The 19,238-nt window shown below is 41.5% G+C and overlaps 1 protein-coding gene across 2 annotated transcripts in view; it reads right to left on the bottom strand.

The window, feature by feature from the left end:
- large2 (LARGE xylosyl- and glucuronyltransferase 2) overlaps positions 1-19,238 on the bottom strand; it is an 83,317-nt gene that overhangs the window by 28,927 nt on the left and 35,152 nt on the right. The window contains exon 1 of one of the 2 annotated variants that reach the window (XM_030048575.1): positions 14,958-15,083. The exons of the other annotated variant lie outside the window; for it this stretch is intronic. The gene's annotated coding sequence lies outside the window, so the exon portion shown is untranslated. Of the gene's footprint in view, positions 1-14,957; positions 15,084-19,238 lie in introns of those variants that run through there. 2 annotated transcript variants of the gene reach the window in all.

The following is a 19,238-nucleotide window of genomic DNA, read 5'->3' as shown; positions in this document are numbered from 1 at the left end:
GAACATATCATATATCATACACCAGAAAGGTTGTGTAATAACATAATTTTTGAATTTTTTATATATACAGTGGTCCCTTGTTAATTGCGGGAGTTACGTACTAAAAATAACCCGCAATAGGCGAAATCCACGAAGTAGTCAGCTTTATTTTTTACAATTAATCTAGATGTTTTAAGGCTGTCAAACCCCTCACTACACACTTTATACACTTTTCTCAGACAGGCATTAACATTTTCTCACTTTTCTCTCTTGTTTAAACACTCTCAAAGTTCAAACCTTCGTAGAAAAATAAGTCCAGGAAAAAAAAAAAAAAAAAAAAAAAAAAAAAGCATGCAAAATTGCACTAAAAAAATCCGCTAAACTGCGAGGCCGCGAAAGTTGGACTGCGTTACAGCGAGGGACAACTGTATATTTTATTATAGAGTCTTATAAAAGGGTTCAATTTCAAAAAATTGGAATTTTCTGCCAATTCTTTCATAGTTCAGGCTTTATAGCAAACGCATTTGTATGTTTTATTTGTACATTAGAGTGTCCTGAGCAGTTCATCTGAAATCTGCAGTGCTTGCTCCTTTGCTTTGTTTGTCCAGCCGGTCGTGAATGAGAACATGATCCTCATAATCCATTCCCTCGTGCTTAATAAAATGACCTGAAGTGATTCTTACGGTCAGCTCCGCTTAAATCAAAAGTGTTATTTCAGGAGCTATTGTGCTATGGAAGTGGAAGTATTGTGGATGATCAGCCCAGGGGGGCTGATCATCGGGGCTGATCATCGGGGGAGCACCGGGCAGCTAATGAAGATATTTCACCACCATGTGGGACTCATATCACACCCAGAGAACTGTACAGCCCAACACTCTTTAACTGGAGTGCAGACAAATCCATCATGCTGACTAAAGTTGCAGAGACTCCCTCGCACCAAAATCTCTAACCTCGCAGGATGACAGGTTACTAAGGGCCCTATCTTGTGCCACCCGCTACCCGCAAATTGCGGATTTAGGAACTTCCGCTATCCCTAAACGGTATCTTGCGCCCACGCTATCCGCTATCCCTAAAGTTTGGGCTGTTAGGAGAGCGCGTCCAGGCGGCTTCAGTGCGCGCCCCGACGGAGCCTCGCCACGCACACGGTCGGACTGATACCGGGACGCCGCCGGAATGGACTGAGTATATTACTCATATAGACTGTTTAGAGGAAAGACTGTTTTAATTGGACACTTACGCCAGCACGTTTTATTGTTTTATCATAAGCCAGCAGCTGTGCTGTATTTTTATTATTATTTTAATATTTTATTTGCCCAATCTACCTTGTCAATAAATTAGTTTACACATAGTTCCACCTCTGCCTCTTGTGTGTGTGTGTGGTGTGACCGGGGGATTTTACTCAATCAGTACAACCTTGTGACACGTCCACTTGGACACATGTGGCTCCACCTCCCGAATTAACTCGCCTATAATATAATATATAATATGTATATTAAGCCAACTTGCTTTAGCCTCAGTAGAAGCCCTGAGAAAATCTACCTCCCTCTCTCCATCGCGGGTTTAGGATTTAGGATTTAGGATAGCGCAGCCTGCCCTTAAAGGCAATGGCACCTGGCACACTGATTGGTTTAACTGGCGTAACGCCCAAAACATGCCTATGCATAATGTAGCGGGTAGCGCAGGTGTTTTGCGGATAGCGGGAGGTGCACAAGATAGCAACTTTTACGGGGGAACGCCTCTTCCTAAATCCTAAATCCGCAAATAACGGGTTTAGGGAGTCTGGCGCAAGATAGGGCCCTAAATCTCCAATAAATTAGCTACTGGTGAGTCATTGTTTAAAGGGCCTGGTTTATTTGTAGCTGGTCAGTGTGAACCTGAACGCACCAAATGCACAAAATGCAACAAAAGAAAAAAAGCTGTTCCACTCTGGCTCGCAGCAAAGACAACAGAACGGAGGTGCGATCACACCCGTGGAGATGGTACTTGTGAGTGACGTGACACGAGGCGGGCTGACGCCGTCCCACCTCTGACTCACGCTGCGCGAGAGAATGTGCTGTGCTGCTGGGAAGATGATGGCTGCCAGGATCACTGTCTTTCCAGCTGCAACATGATCCCGCTCAGCTTCGCGACGGGTGCTGTGTCAGACACTGCGCAAATGAGATCAAATTAATCTAAATGGCTGCGTTCTAATCAGGTCAGCAACAGAGGGAGAGGGGAATCAGAGCAGTCACTCATCTGCGCCATTTACACGTGAAAACCACGGATAAGCAAAAATCCAGAGCAAGAAGTAATCGCCGTCTTTATGCCTCCACAATATGTCTCTCTTTGTGCCTCTCTGCCACCTTCCCCCCATGCGTGGTTGTGTTGATAAGAGCGGGAGGTCTGTCTTTGTTTTACAGTGTGATTAATTAATCTCATTTCACTTTAATTAGACAGGAGTCTGAAGGAAACACAACTGGATGCCACTGCCAGCTGAAAAAAATGAGTGGGACTTTACAATAGCAATAAGTAAGTGACCTTAAGCTGAATCCTCGGTAAGTGAAGACAGTTTATGTGGTTTCCGTGCACTTACGCTTCCTGCATTTGGCTAAAAGCACAACTTGGATGGATAAAATGACAGGAAAATAGGTAGTAGGTTACAAAATTCTGAGAAAAGGCAGTTATTACTGGTTGATTTCTACACTGGAACCTCATGTATGTTTTAAAAACAACACAAAACCACCTTACTTTGTGTTTTATGCTGTACTGAAGGCATACTCTTGTGCATTTCACAGTTCTCCAATTTTTCTGTTGCTAAATGGGAGGAAATTGATTGAATTTTCTGTGCTAATTAGTGTCTGATGAGCTCGTCATATCATGTGAGAAACAGTTTCCCCTCTACATCTCCTCTGTTGTTTGAACAACGCCTAACCCAAATTGATTTTAATTTTTCCTGTCTGCTAAAAGTGTTGAGTGGCATTTTGGAAAATGAAAGTCTCACGCCAGCAGTAGAAAGCCACCATTTTTAAATGTGGCGTTTGCTGCGATGAAAGGAGTGATGTCACAAAACTGAGACAAATGAAGTTAATTTAAGGACAGGAGGTAATGTCCTCGGCTTGGAAAAACAAAACACCTTCACAATCTGAGCGAGGAGCCTCAAGTGATACATAACTTTTTTTCCCACAATATGCATAAAGAATGCTGGAGGATGGTGTGAACTGCGCATAACACTGATGTTAAACTGGTGAGATGAGGGAGGGGTGGGCACACTGTTCCTGTTTGAAGGGCGAGAGACTAAACGCAGTCAGCCTTCGCAGCCTAAATAAAACATCCTGAGCCAACACAGCCGAAAGAAATGAAAAAGGACAGAGAGGTGAGACGTCCTTGCCGCGATAAAGACCCGAGCTTTCATCCCTGACAAACAGTCAGTGCTTGAAGGTGGCTGCAGAGTGGAAAAGAACAATTCTGGCTACATAAAGGACATAACAGAGTGATTGACTTTACACCACCATTTTACCTTTTCTCAGCGAGAAACAAACAATTTTCCTCCGTCTGTCCAATACTCTGAAAAATGTCAGCGCATAACTTCAGTCGGAGAATTCCTGACCGCAACCAAACTTGGCTCTCGGTGTTTTCTCATAAATCTGTAGCAGTGAGGCTGGGGACAAACGAGGCACATGTTGTACATCCTGGAACGTACCACGAGAGCGTCAGCAGCCCGAATCAGCCAGGAACAGCTTCCAAAGCGACGTCTGAGTTTGAATCACTAACATGGGATGTCGGTAATTTCATGAAGCTGTGCAGATGGGATTTGATTCTCTGTAAATTCACTGGCAGGTGTTCTTAAACTACCAAAACTGGCGAGATCGTTCGGAAACTGTTCAAATATCTCAACTATCGGTGTGTGCAGATGCTTCAGGCGTGTTAACTGCGCTCTAGGACAATTCAGAATCAAAAGAAATAAAAGAAATAGGGCCTATGGTATTTGATAGCAGTCAAAACTTTGGTGAAAACATGTGTCTGTTTAATTCCATTATTAAATCCTATCGGGACAGGATGAGTTTTACAGGGCGGACGTTGGGTAAGTCTTGTATCACAGATGTCCTCAGTGTCCTCATCTTAGTCCTGGCTGAATCGGACATTTTTTTTTTTACAGCTGACCTCTGCGAATATTTCAGAGCAAATTACCATCTGCTTTCATCAAACTCAGATGTAATGCCATCCGGATGGAAACCTGTACGAAGTTTAAAGTTTGGACTGCTGCTGAATACCGCGTGACCTATTTGTCTTATTTACTTTTATTTTGAGTTCTCCTTGAGCACAGTGAACGCGCCTGTCCCTGAAACACCTGCACACGTCGCCGTATGCTTCTGTGATGCTCTGTTATGGGGATATTGAAGCAGTTTCTGGATGATGTGACTGGCACGAGTGGCCTGACAACAACCTACCAGTTACACGGCCTGCTGGGAGTCTACCTGAGCAAGGACAGCTCGTTCCCACAAGCTGATCATGTGTGTGACCAGGGGCGCCGCCAGGAATTTTGGGCCCCATGAAAAAAAAATATATGGGTCATTCTACCGAAAGTGTCCAAAATGGGGCCGGCAATATTTAAAAATTTTGTATGTTTTATTCCCCCAAATTTTTCCTTATATATATTGTACCATATCTAAAGGTCACATATCTAGTAAAAGAACTGTCAATCTTTATATTGTATTTTCACAATGTTTTGCAATGTTTTACCTCTCCCAAAATTTGTCACGACCGAAACATATATTGAATTATGCTAAAAAAGATATTATATCAACATATATATATATATATATATATATATATATATATATATATATATATATATTTACTCGATGATGGTTTAATAATTTTATATTAGTTTTTACCTATTTTTCAGGTCCCCTGTCAAGCAAGGGCCCTTGGAATTGTCCTAACTTTTCCCCCATATACAGCGCCCCTGTGTGTGACTGTACTGACAGCTTAAAGTAGCCACTCACATTTCTGTAATATTGGGGAAGAAATACAGACAGTGTAAAATCCCACCGAGTTCATGAACGGGTTCATGAAATTACAGACATCCCGTGTTAGCAATTAAAACATCGCATGGGAAACTAATTCCGTCTGAATAGGGCCATAGGTTTACTTTCAGACAGGATGAAATTCATCAGAGGACCTCTGAGTTTGATGAAAAACAGCAGGTCCTTTGCTCCGTACTAATAAATATTATATTACCATAAAAATACAGACATGGTTGATTCGGACGGGACAAAAATCACTGAGGACGTCTGTGATACACTAAATTACCGTAGGTCCCCTTTAAAACTCAACCCATGTGAACAGGGCTCTGCTGAACCAATTCTTCATCTTAAAACTCCTTTTGCCTTTAGCAGAATCAGTTTCATGTCAAAAGAGCAGCGCTACATGACGCACACGGCACCAGAAGGCAGACAGCACCCCCCAAATGGTCATCTTGCACGTCTTAAATGTTCCAAAATATTCCATAATTTAATCTGTGATGAAGTGCTGTAATTTCCCCTCTCTGGTGAACCCGCTCGTCTGCTTTTACATCGTGATTCCCTGCATCCCGCCTTCCATCTGTCCCACGTATGGGCTCAGCTGGATTAAATTTGCAGATATTGCAATGCCATTCATGATTTTTATAGGAGTTATATTTTGTATGATAAGTTTAATTTTCAAAACGCTATTAAAATGATGATAATGTGTTTTTTTTTTTTTTTTTTTTTTTTTCCTGGCATCTGCACCAAACAAACATCATCTTACATCCCAAAAATACAATTTGTAGGTCAGGGCATCTTAGTGTCTTGTTCACAATATTTTGTCACATATTTCACCTTTAAAATATGAACATAAAATTGCAGCTACAGTGATTTGGATATTGAACTTGGCCATGTGGCAATTTATATAATATTTTGAATAATTATTCAGCCCTAAAAAAAAAAAGTACACCAAACAACAAATGCACCCTGAAATACTGTCTAAGAGTCAGTTTCCTTTACTCTGACTAACTTTCTTATTAAGACAACTTGGAAGGAATCTGGATTTTAAATTTTAAAAAGCGTAATAAAAAATATGTGAGTTAGTGAATTGTATTCAGGCATAGATGTAGCAGGTAAAAGCAATAAAAGTGATAACAAACATGTTATAGCTGTGAGGATGCATCTCAACTCATTAGGTTGTCACATATTGTTTATTCCTGCAGTTACCTCATAAGGAAAAATGTAATTTGTAGTTAAATACTTGCAAAGTAGATAATTGCAAAAATAGTGCGACTTATGATGCAAAATGCATATAAACGTGTCTGCAGGCATCTACTCCCCAGCATTATATACATTCCAAGAGTGTGTGTGTGCAGATGATTTATAAGTTAATTAGAAAGGTTGATGTATGCCGTGTATGTCGTTAAAAGTAATGAAAGGTGCTGAGATGGGAAGAAAGGAAAAAAAGAGTGAGGAGAAAAGTGATGGAAACCATAGGAGAGCAGGGATGAAAAGAGGTAAGGAAAGCAAAAGCAGCAAGGAGAGATGAGAAAAATGGAAGAGGATAGAAGTGGACAAGAGAGGAAAGAGGAAGAGAAGGAGGAGGAAAAGGAGAAGAGATGAAAATGAGAAAAGGAAGACGAGAAGAGAAGAGGAAAGTAAATAAGAGTGCAGAGAGGGGAAACAAAAGGAAAGAATAAAAGAAAAGGAAAGGAGCGAGGAGAAAATAGGAAATAGGGAACACGAAGAAAAGAAAGGAAGGGAGAGGAGTAGAGATGAAAGCAAAAAAGGAAAGAAAGGCCAAAGGAATGGGGGGCAAAAAGCAAAACGGTATAAGAAAGATTGGAAAAAGGGGAAAGGAAAGAAATGAAGAAAAGAGGAAAGGAAAGGAGAGAAACAGAAAATGGAAAGATGAAAAGGCAAAGTAGGGCAAGGAATGGACAGGACAGGAAAGGAAGAGTAAGGAAGGAGAATGGAAAGGAGAGGAAAGGAAAGGAAAGGAAAGGAGAGGAGAAGAAAGGAAAGGAAAGGAGAGGAAAGGAGAGGAGAGGAAAGGAAAGGAAAGGAAAGGAAAGGAAAAGGAAAGGAAAGGGAAGGAAAGGAAAGGAAAGGAAAAGGAGAGGAGAGGAGAGGAGAGGAAAGGAAAGGAAAAGGAAAGGAAAGGAAAGGAAAGGAAAGGAAAGGAAAGGAAAGGAAAGGCAAGGTAGGTGGGGGACAAGCAGTGTGTGTCGAGGTGTGCTGGCCTTTAGGCCTCCACACTCATAAACCCAGAGAGGATATAAAAGTGAGGGACAGCGCCACTAAAGAGGATTTTAATAGGCAGCCTTTGTTGATTCTGCAGTAGCAGCACAAAACACTTACACTTCTGTGGTGTAATTGTAGCTGTAAAAATGAGAGGGTCAGCCGGTGTGAGCACAGATATGAAAAGGAAGTGCTGGAGGACTGCGGCTGTTTGCAGCCTCCTCAGTCATCTAATCAGAGCCTAGAATGGGACTGGAGGGACGGAGGCTGTGTGGGTGGCACTGCGATGGAAGCACAACAAATAACTCCGTCTAATGGCTGTGAATTAAAGGATAATTCAGGCCACAGTGAATGCTAAGCTCATTTCCCACCGTGCCCTCTCGCTCCTAAACTTCCTGTTGATTTTTACACCATATTACCAAAAAAAAAAAAAAAAAAAAAAAAAAACAGTTCTCACGTCACTAACTTCCTACCTCTAAACCAGGGGTGTCAGACTTGTATTAGGTAGTGGGCCGCATTTGTTCTCATTCAAATGAGACCTTTACAGGCCTGGATGATTTTTTGCTAACATCAGTATGACGCAAATCGACGCATGGTTATTTAACATAATCCGTGGACAAGATGTGTACAGTACAGGTCAAAAGTTTGGACACACCTTCTCATTCAATGCGTTTTCTTTATTTTCATGACTATTTACATTGTAGATTCTAACTGAAGGAATCAAAACTATGAATGAACACATGTGGAGTTATGTACTTAACAAAAAAAGGTGAAATAACTGAAAACATGTTTTATATTCTAGTTTCTTCAAAATAGCCACCCTTTGCTCTGATTACTGCTTTGCACACTCTTGGCATTCTCTCCATGAGTTTCAAGAGGTAGTCACCTGAAATGGTTTTCACTTCACAGGTGTGCCTTATCAGGGTTAATTAGTGGAATTTCTTGCTTTATCAATGGGGTTGGGACCATCAGTTGTGTTGTGCAGAAGTCAGGTTACTACACAGCCGACAGCCCTATTGGACAACTGTTAAAATTCATATTATGGCAAGAACCAATCAGCTAACTAAAGAAAAACGAGTGGCCATCATTACTTTAAGAAATGAAGGTAAGTCAGTCCGGAAAATTGCAAAAACTTTAAATGTGTCCCCAAGTGGAGTCGCAAAAACCATCAAGCGCTGCAACGACAAGCTCATGGAGAGAATGCCAAGAGTGTGCAAAGCAGTAATCAGAGCAAAGGGTGGCTATTTTGAAGAAACTAGAATATAAAACATGTTTTCAGTTATTTCACCTTTTTTTGTTAAGTACATAACTCCACATGTGTTCATTCATAGTTTTGATGCCTTCAGTTAGAATCTACAATGTAAATAGTCATGAAAATAAAGAAAACGCATTGAATGAGAAGGTGTGTCCAAACTTTTGGCCTGTACTGTACATCTTCAGAACGTTTGCCAGGCCTGGTCTGATGAAGCATTCGAAGATACTGTTTGTGAATGAAAATTACTCACGTTCAAAATACGCTTGAATTCTTTTGCACAAACATCTGCAGCTGTCAGAGAGCCCCCATTAGATGAGCAGGGCAAGGGAGGACAGGTGTGTGGCGTCAGCACGAGACGTAAAAACACAACAGCAGTGTCGCTGTATTGTCAGATTCTGGAAATACAAAAATAAATAAAAACCTCCAGCAAGTCTCATCCGAAACCCTCACTACAATCTTCTGCTTTTTCTGCTTTTTAGCTGGATTAGCAGCCCAGGGGGGCACAAACCAACACTCCACCAAAGTTCAATTTCGTTTGAAGGCTCAGTGAGTGTCAGTCGACCTGCTGGTTGAAACCTCTCCATAAAAGCGGGGGGGAGTTTCTCCTCTCCAGCCCGTGGCTATCTGCGAGTATTGCTGTCTGTCAAACCAGGCCACCCAGAGGAACATATGATAATGCAATTAAGAGCTGAAAGCAATGCCCTGGTCCAGTGGCTGGGATCGTTAGTGGTCGCGTCCCCATTGAAAGTGAAGGGCTTTGTCGCGCTGTGCTAATCAGGGAGGGAGATAGTACTGATTAAGGAATAATCAGCTGGAGCTTCCTGCATTAAGAAGCGCGATAAGAAGGGAGACAGATAATCAACTCCTCTCTGTCTCTCTCTCTTGACCTCAGCGAGTCTTTCTCTCTCTCTCTCGCTGACCCCATCACCATCCCCCTCCCACACACACACACACACACAACACAACACAAATACTCCCGAGTACAATTGCAAGTCCTGTGGTGTAGCCACTTAACAGTAATGTACTCGTGTTTACCTAGGAGACAAATAAATGAAACGGGCCAAGAATAAGTTCAATTTGTGTGTGTGTGTGTGCATGTGTGTGTGTAATGTTGTCTTGACACAAGGCAGAACAGACTCCAATGCAGCATATTGCCGCAGGTGACATAAGATCGGATGCCATTTTGAGCGCACGTCATCTGTTGGGTGTAGAATAACAAAAACAGAGATAAACAATCTGTGGGACGCGCAGCTATGCGCACATTCACACTCACACACAGAATCCACCGGCACTATCACGGACTGTGTTCTTATGCATTCAATAATCTAATTATCCCCCTTCCTTTGATTGCAAGAATCATTCAATTAAGCTGTTTCCATCCCCAGCAGGAGAATGTTTTGTTGCTATTCTCTGCTTTGATTCCTCCATACGAGGATCACGGGCTGAGCACAAATCATCTCCCTCCAGTCATAAACTGCCAACGCACTGCCTTTCTGTGGTCCCCATGTGACCACTAGGCCCTTTACCCCACGCCGAGGCTTGAAGAATCAAACCTTGGTGCAAATTAAGTCAGAAACTGTAACGTTAAAGGGGCAGTTCACCCATTTTGCAACATTTTATTTTATTCCTCTTCCCCCCAGCTGTTCTGTAGGACAGTAGTGTTTCTATCTTCCTCTCATTGTTACTGAGTGCTGGATCCTGGCTGGATGCTCCAAATGCTAACTGTTAGCCTCCTGCCATTGACCTGGACTTCCCCCCAGCTAACATTCTTATATGTACCCACCTTAATGCACTCAAAGAGGATTTAACATCCCTTTGCAAATGTTGCTTTCCCAAACTAAAATGCACGTACGACTATTGAGTGCACATACACAACAATTTTGCTCAAATTGCTGTTTATGAACTGTATTTTTCCTGTTATTAGCGTCTAGAGAGATCTAGTAACTTCTGTACTTCCTGCACTTGCTTGAGTTTGCTATTGTTTGTTTTCCTCATTGAACACATGTATGCATGTTGGAGGATAAAAATAACTTTCTTCTAAAAGATAGCTGACAAGTCATGTTGTGGCTAGCTTCTTCTCTTACTTTGCTCCCGTCTGTCACGTCTCACAAACCTTTCAGGCACAGTGACCAGCAGTGAAAATCTTTTATGTTGTGTGTTTAACCGTTTCAGTGGAGTAAAGCTTGTGTAGGTAACTTTTTCTCCTCATAATTCCAACAAATCACCATAATACACCGAGCCAAATTAAATGCACTGAGAAAATATATGGTTCTCTGTGCTGCATCTGGGGCTGTAATCTCATTATAGACTAAAACAACCAGTCACCTCAAGGAAGTGTCTCTACCTCAACCCAAGGAGCCAGCTCACCGGTCCCTACCACTCCCTTGCATCGGCATTGGAGCCAAACGCTTGAGTGTTCATGAGGGTGGGTGGCTCTTGGAGGAGCTGCTGAATCTTAGGTGGGTGTGGTTTGAGCTGAGTTTAAATTTTCCTTGAATGTCCACCCACTCTACAAAGTCACTTACTATAGCTTTAAGAGTTACTTTTGGGAGGGAGTGAAATATTAATTTTTTTCAAAACAGTTGAACAATGGGGGAAAGAAGTGAGCTCTCCCTCTTCTATTCTGGATTTCTCTCTCTCTGGTTTGTGAGAAGGCCTTGCTCTTTTATTTGAAACCAATCAATTAATCTGGTTCGGTGCGTGTTTACATGAGGATATTCCGAATAATATAGGAATATGGTTTGTGTGCAAACGTGGTCAATGATTTGTTTTCCTATTAAACACCACTGTAGCTGGGTTGTAAATACTGTATGTCTCAGTAACAAAACTGGATCCACTTTTGGCTACAGCTGCAGAATAACAAAAATACATCAAACAGGACACAAAACAGCACCAGAAGCACAATATAAGTCATCAATCCCTGATTTACTTTTACAGAAAAATACACCCATCTCATCTTATTAAAATTTTCAAAATCAAAGTTAAATCCCTTCTGCTTCCATGCCAGGGGCTGCTGAATATGTTCACCTGCCAAGGAGTCTCATTAATACAAATTTTTCAAACAAATACGTTACCCTACCTGCTGTTTGATGTGTAGCATGTGTAGAGGTACTGGATGTTGATTTCAACTATGACATATGAGGCAGTTCAAGTTTGTAGTGTAGTGCAGCAGAATTCAAATGACAAATCTGAGAGCAGCTGTAAAACAGGAACCGCGTACCTGAGACATACAAATGTTATCAAATCAAAAAGTTACCAGCCAGTGTGGTGAGTTATCGATTTATCCACCACCTGGCATTTAGTGCTTGGCAGCCGCAGAATTTCAAACCCCGGCCTGAATCACTAGGTGAGGCTGCAAGGGAGAAGAATATCCCATCTGCACTAATTGAGATGTCCTAGATTTGCCCTGTTTTCCCAAATTAGATTCTTTGTGTCATCTCTGCCAGCAGGAAGTGATGAACTGAAACCAAGGACTGATATCAGCAGCCGTCTCCTGAGCAGCAGCGAGTGAGCTCCATCCGCCTCTCTCTGTTGAATGTGCTCTGTTTGGTGCGTCATGCTTGTCTATTTGTGTGAGCGCAGGCTACAGAAACCTGGCTTCATTTGTTTCTACTCTCTTTCGGTTTTGGTAATCTGTAAAAAAGGTAGCTACAGTTTCTTGTCGATTTTGTTTGTGACGGTGATAACACAGCATTTTTCTGCCTGACCTGCCTCCCTCACGGAGCTCTGCACTCTACTCAGCACATGTTCCTGTGTTTTTAAAGGAAATCAAGTGACTTCGTTCAGAGGGTTAACGCCTTGAACCCAACGGTAGTAAGACATGACGCAAAAATGATCAAGAACGTAGTGAAATGTTACAAGAAAAAACCCAATTAAACTATTTGTAATTATTATAATTATATATCTAAAATCAATTATTATATATCACCCAAAAATTACTCCAAACTTTGTAAAGGATAAACAATTGCCAAAAAAGAAAAAGAAAAAAGTGAACATAAAACAAACTTGTTGAGATCAGGCTCATTTGTGATCCTATTAGAAACAATAATAAATGCTTTGTTGTTTGCTTTTCAAACGAGTTTTCTTCTTTCATTAATAGATAATTTTTAAACTTCAGTTTCATCAGATAAATGTCAGAAAATTAGACTTTAGTTGGAAATGAATTTTGTTAAAATTAGAGTTTTGTAACATCACTAACTGTACAGTTGCCTCATAGCAGCCAACCCCCTAATTTCTTTTATGCTTATTGCACTCTGATTATAATGATTATCATGCACACACAATGTGCTTATCAAGTGCTGTGGGTACATTATAATGCCTTATGAGCACTACATCCACTAATGTTTTCAATCCTGCTGTGGCTGTCAGATATGGCTTCCTCTTGGAGCATCACCTCCCCTCGCATGCTGCATTCACCGAGAGACGAATGAGGAGCTCCAGTCTCTCCTATTTATTTTTGATTTTGTTTCCTTCGGGTCAGGGAGGATTGCTTAACTCAATCTGCCGTGCTGTCCTGCTGTGAGCGCTTGTGCATATTTCTTTGTGATGTATCAGTGTAAGCTGAGGTGGGATTAGTGGGGCTTGCGACCGCGGATAACCTTTTCATTTCATTTCCCCACATGCTCACGGTGCATAGGCAACCCCAATTTGTGAATTTCCCAGTCTGGGATCAATAAAGTATACCGATCTATCTAGTTAGTGTACGAGAAAAAGGTAGCAATTCATGGTGGCAACAGTCTTCCCTAATAGCGTCTCTCTCGCCCTCGCTCACTTTCACACTTTCTCACGCTTCTCTGTGTTTGTGAGTGCGCGCGCGCGTGTGTGTGTGTGTGGAGCTAGACCACATTTCACATTTATGCTTTGTGCACCACACGGCTTTTTTTATATAATCAATGCTGTTATCGTAGGAGTAGGATTTTGCAAATTCACCGTTTGCATGAATAATACGCATAATGTGTCTGTCCATTTGGACTGAGATATTCATAATGGAGATGGAATGTTTTTAAGAAAAGACGACGGCAGATATGCAGTGGCTGAGGGAAAGGCTCATTTCCTCTGGTAGCTACATAAGTATTCAGGTCAGGGGAAAAAGAGCAGAAGTGACTGACATTGTAGCAGCAGGTCTTTGATGAAAGCAGAACTATGAAGAAGAGGGAGAAAAAGGGAAAAATGGGGCGGGGAGACGCTGAAACATGATAATCATGAGATGTTGGACAGGAAGGAATGGTGGTTACCTGAGATTTTAAAGTAGCACTAGTTTTGGCATTTTGAGAGCTCCAAACGGATCTGATGACTTTGGGATCTAAAAATCCTATAACAAAGTAAGCCGAACAGAGAACACTCGTGTATTAACCTGGTCAGTCTGTGATACTTCAGCCCTTTAAATCCATTTTTTATCTTTGGGGTAATTGCTTTTCTCATTTTGGCGTAATTTTCACAAATTGTGGGGTTAGGTTTTGTTGTAATTTCATGGTAATTTTTTTGTAAATACAAAAAAATTACCTATAAAGGAAATAATTTAGAGAAACTCTTGACATTTAATTTGAACTATATAGTTATAATAACTATAAATACATTTCTCATCATTTTTATCTTTATTTTGATTTGACAAATGTTTTTCTAATTTAAAAAAAAAAAAAAATTATTTAGTAATGATTCTTCTTTTTAACAAATTTCGCATTTTTGGGGGGCTTTTTTTTTTTTTTTTTTTTTGCCAATTTGCTGATTCCCTTTTCCCCCATTTTTTTTCAAAGAAATCAAGTGAATTAGCTCAGGGCTCAAAATCAAATGAATCTGTTTTGTTGCTTAACTTTAACTGTCCGCTAACCTGTTCACATGACACATGAACACGTTGTGTGCAGGAATGCAACATTCACCTACTTCACGTCCACGAGTCGTCTGTGTTTTAGTTTGCGCTCATTTCACAACATTCTGTGAGACCGAATCTGCTTGCAATGCATCACCGCGCACCTCAAACAAAACGTATGCAGCAGCCAAGCAATAAGGTGTATGGACGATGTTGGGATAAAGTGCAAAAGATAAACAAGGAAGTGAAGATCAGCAGTCGTACGAGAGATTAAAAACAAAAGCTTATGAAACAAGAGAAGGGAGGGCGTACCTGACTGGATGAAAAGCCAAAGGAAAACTACTAGCAGTGGATTAAAATTGCACTACAAAGACTCCATTCAGTGCACTGAATAAAGGCAGAGGACGAGGGCAAGGCTATTGCTTACCTCCCACTCCTGTGCACACAGAAATATGCCTCTCCCACCCCTCCAGTTTCACATTCTTTCTATTTCACTTGCTCTCTCTCCAATCCCACCGCTTCCACAGTATTCAAAGACCAAACTGCAGCCTTGAGAGCAGAGAGATGGGAAGAATGATGTTCACGGTAACACCCGGACACAAACTGAGTGCACTCACGCAGCAGCAGACACACACACAGATAAAAAGTGACCCAGTCACCGGCAGCAGCAACCTTTGCCCTACCTCCCTACCTGATTATTTCCTTCTCAGAGCACAGAATGCTTTTAACATGTGGCGACACGTACTCCTCATCCGCTCTCCCCTCCTCCCTTTTCCTAAGCCTCTTCTGCCCAGAGCTCGACACTCCTTGCAATCAACTTCACAAGTCTTTTCTCTCTTGTGGACTTTGTCCCACTTCTTCACCTCTGTTGCTGCATCATTCCCCTGTGCCTTCCCTTGACTCCTCTCCTCCCACTTCTCCTCCTCCCTGCTCACAAACACGTCATAAATCGCCTGCACCTTGGAGGGAAAGGCTCTGATTTCAGCCGCCTCCCTCCCTCCCTCTCTCTCTCCCTCTTTCCCTCCCTCGCTCTCTGGTCCCTAGGCTTTTGCTGAAACAAGTTCAGCTCCGTGACAGCGGCAGACAGATGGGAGGGGAAAGGTGGAAAGAGGGGGGAAACAAAAGGAGACAGTCAAGAGAGAAAAGAGGGGTGTCACCTTACACACCACGAACCCTTGGTAACAAAAGAAAGGAGCTTCTTTGAGCTCAGGAATGAAAAGCCTTTGCCTCTGGTTTACGGCGCCTCGGGGCATGCAGGTAAATTTCAGATTAACGAGTTCTCTGATTCATTAGAATGGATGATTAAAGGGACAGTTCAGGGGTTCAGTGGAGTGGTTAAAGGTGGTTATTTTTAAGTATGTTAGTTGGGGGGAAGAAGGCTTATCAGTTAGCATTTGGAGCATCCAGCCAGTATCCAGCACTCAGTAACAATGAGAGGAAGAGAGCACCACCACTGTCCTACAGAACAGATAAGGTGGGAGTGACATAACAGTACATTTTTGCGAAAGGCGTGAACACTGCAAAAACTCAAAATCTTACCAAGATTATTTGTCTTATTTCAAGTCAAAAATGTCTTATTCCTAGTCAAAATATCTCATTACACTTAAAATAAGACATGATCACCTCAGAAGTAACTTGTTTTTAGACAATTGTCTCTTGTTTCAAGTGAAAATTTGCTTGTTTCATTGGTAAAAAATTGTTTCTTGTTTTTAGCTAATTTTCACTTATTTCAAGTGAATTTTCACTTTTTCCACTGGCAAATTTTGCCAATGAAACAAGCAAATTTTCACTTGTTTCAAGTGAATTTTCACTTGAAACAAGTTATTTCTGAGGTGATCATGTCTTATTTTAAGTGTAATGAGATATTTTGACTAAAAATGAGACATTTTTACTTGAAATAAGACAAATAATCTTGGTAAGATTTGGACTTTTTGCAGTGTATTCAATTTAGTGTGTGTCTGTATTTCTAACTGCACACACAGGCCCATGTGTGGCACGAGTCTATTATAAGGGGTCTATAATTACAGGACACAGACATGCCGTGTTTTGCTGGGCTGGGCAGAGAATGAGTCGGAGCATGCTGCATGCCTCCCATAATGACGCTCTGCTGATAGATCCTTCATTAAGGACAGCAATAACTGGAGGGGATCAGCAGGGAGAGTCTTGAGTGCTGAAGGAGTGTATCTCCACAGCTCTTATCTCTGCTCCGGAAACTACTCAGACACTTTATCTCAAGCCGTGGCCATGGGGAAAATTCCACAAGATACATGTGTAACGCTGGGATCATGCTTAATCTGCAACGTAAACTGTGTGCAGGGTTCAACATGAGTTCTGCGCACTGCTTGACCGTATTGGGATGAAAGTGATTAGACACGGTTATCATGTGTCAGCTGATTAACTGACAACATGTTTTCATCACCAAAACTTCCCAGAAAGGGGGCAAAACGGAGGACAACGACATTCAAACAGCGCAAGGCATAAGCAAGTTTTAAAAAATCCAATGGCCATGTCACCAAATTCATCTGCAGCAGAATGATACAGCAGGAACACGCTCTCCCATTTGAAATGAATGAAATTCAGCTGTAAAGCATTCAACACATTGAGTGTCATACTGGTACAATCCTTTGAAACCAAATTCACTTGATTTCTCTAAAAAACGCAAAAATGCAAATCTGCAAAATTAGTAAGAAATTACCCAAAACTAGTTAAAAGTCAGCAAGAAATTACAAGAAAATAACCAGAAAATTATATTTTTTTAAAGTTTTTTTGTAATTAAAAAAAACTGATTAGATGAACAGAAAATCAGATAATCGTTCAAAAAAATACCAAAATAAAAAATGAATAAATAAATAACTCAATTATTAAATAACTAAATATTTATTTATTTATCTTAAATTAAATTAAATGTAAATTACTGCTGAATCACTCCAAAATGAACCCAAAAATTTGTAATAAATAAATAAACAAATAAATAACATACAAATACAAGAAAAAAAGAAATGGGTTCCTGGGTTTCAAAGGGATAAGAAGAAAAAGAGCAAAAGAAAGATGTCCCGCACTATGAAACATCATTTCTCCACTGAGGTAACGCAGGTTTCACCCACCGAGGTCAAGGGGCTCAGCGGCACTTTGGGCGATTGCTCCAAGTAAAACAAGCACCTCTACAGACTACTGTGGTCGGTGTGGGTGTATCAGGTGACTGTCCTCTACATGACTGATGGCTTAACACCAACACTTATCTCCTTGTTATGGGGTCAGAGGTCAGCCTCACTGGCCCCACTGGTATTGCTGCAGGATGCTGCACATAAACAAGAGCAGGGAGAAAAGGGGGGGACGCATAAGGCTCACTCTTGGCTCTTGGCACACACATGAAGAGGTGGGTGGGTTGATGGTTGAGGGGGGTCGGGGGGGCTGTAGGGCAGGGGTAAGGAGTCGGGTTTCCCCCTTACACCTGCTGCATCTCCCTGCTGCCTTCCAGGGAAGTGTAAACCCCAGCGGCACTAGGATAGCACTCACTGTATTACTAAAAATGAACCGTCCAATTGGTTTCAGCATTTGAGTGGAAAAGGGCAACAAATTCCATCCACCCCCTCCACCCCCTAAAAAAAGCCCAACTATTTTAAATTCAGAAAGTAAAAGGAGTGCATTTGATAGTGCAGCAGAAAAGATCTCTATCTCTCTCTGTGTAAACATGAGTTGCCCTCTGGCACTGTGCTGCCCACCCACACCGCCTGTATAAATATGACTTACAGTTTACAGTATCACACACACACACACACACACACACACACACACACACACACACAAGAGCTCTTCTGTTCATGTCTCTGCGGCTGCCTACACACACTGCGTCCATATAGAATGTCTATAAGACCGGAGAGTGGTTTAAGGCTTTGCTTCCCATATATTATGAGCAATCACAAAGCATACATTTACAGTGGTGTGAAAAAGTGTTTGCCCCCTCCCTGATTTCTTATTTTTTTGCATGTTTGTCACACTTAAATGTTTCAGATCATCAAACAAATTTAAATATAAGACAAAGATAACACAAGTAAACACAAAATGCAGTTTTTAAATGAGGGTTTTTATTATTAAGGCGAAAAAAAAATCCACACCTACATGGCCCTGTGTGAAAAAGTGTTTGCCCCCTAAACCTAATAAGTGGTTGGGCCACCGTTAGCAGCAAAAACTGCAATCATGTGTTTGCGATAACTTGTAAAGAGTCTCTTACAGTGCTGTGGAGGAATTTTGGCCCACTCATTTTTGCAGAATTGTTGTAATTCAGCTACATTGGAGGGTTTTCGAGCATGAACTGCTTTTTTAAGGTCATGCCACAGTATCTGGATGGGATTCAGGTCAGGACTTGGACTAGGCCACTCCAAAGTCTTCATTTTATTTTTCTTCAGCCATTCAGAGGTGGACTTGCTGGTGTGTTTTGGATCATTGTCCTGCTGCATAACCCAAGTACGCTTGAGTACTTGGGTTATGCAGTACTTGAGTACTTGATGGTCGGACATTGTCCTTCAGGATTTTCTGGTAGAGAGCAGAATTCATGGTTCCATCAATTATGGCAAGTCGTCCAGGTCCTGAAGCAGCAAAGCAGCCACAGACCATCACACCACCACCACCATGTTTGACTGTTGGTATGATGTTATTTTAATGAAATGCTGTGTTAGTTTTATGCCAGATGTAACGGGACACACACCTTCCAAAAAGTTCAAGCTTTGTCTCATCAATCCACAGAATATTTTCCCCAAAGTCATGGGATCATCAAGATGTTTTCTGTCAAATGTGAGACGAGCCTTTGTGTTCTTTTTGCTCAGCCGTGGTTTTCACCTTGGAACTCTCCCATGGATGCCATTTTTGCCCGGTCTTGTTCTTATTGTTGAATCATGGACACTGACCTCCACTGAGGCAAGTGAGGACTGCAGTTCTTTAGATGTTGTTCTGGCTTCTTTTGTGACCTGTTGGA

The sequence above is a fragment of the Myripristis murdjan genome, chromosome 3 (genome assembly GCF_902150065.1).
Source record: "Myripristis murdjan chromosome 3, fMyrMur1.1, whole genome shotgun sequence".
Taxonomy (NCBI): Eukaryota; Metazoa; Chordata; class Actinopteri; order Holocentriformes; family Holocentridae; genus Myripristis; species Myripristis murdjan.
The sequence above is the reverse complement of the archived record's forward strand: the minus strand, read 5'-3'. Positions and strand labels throughout refer to the sequence as shown.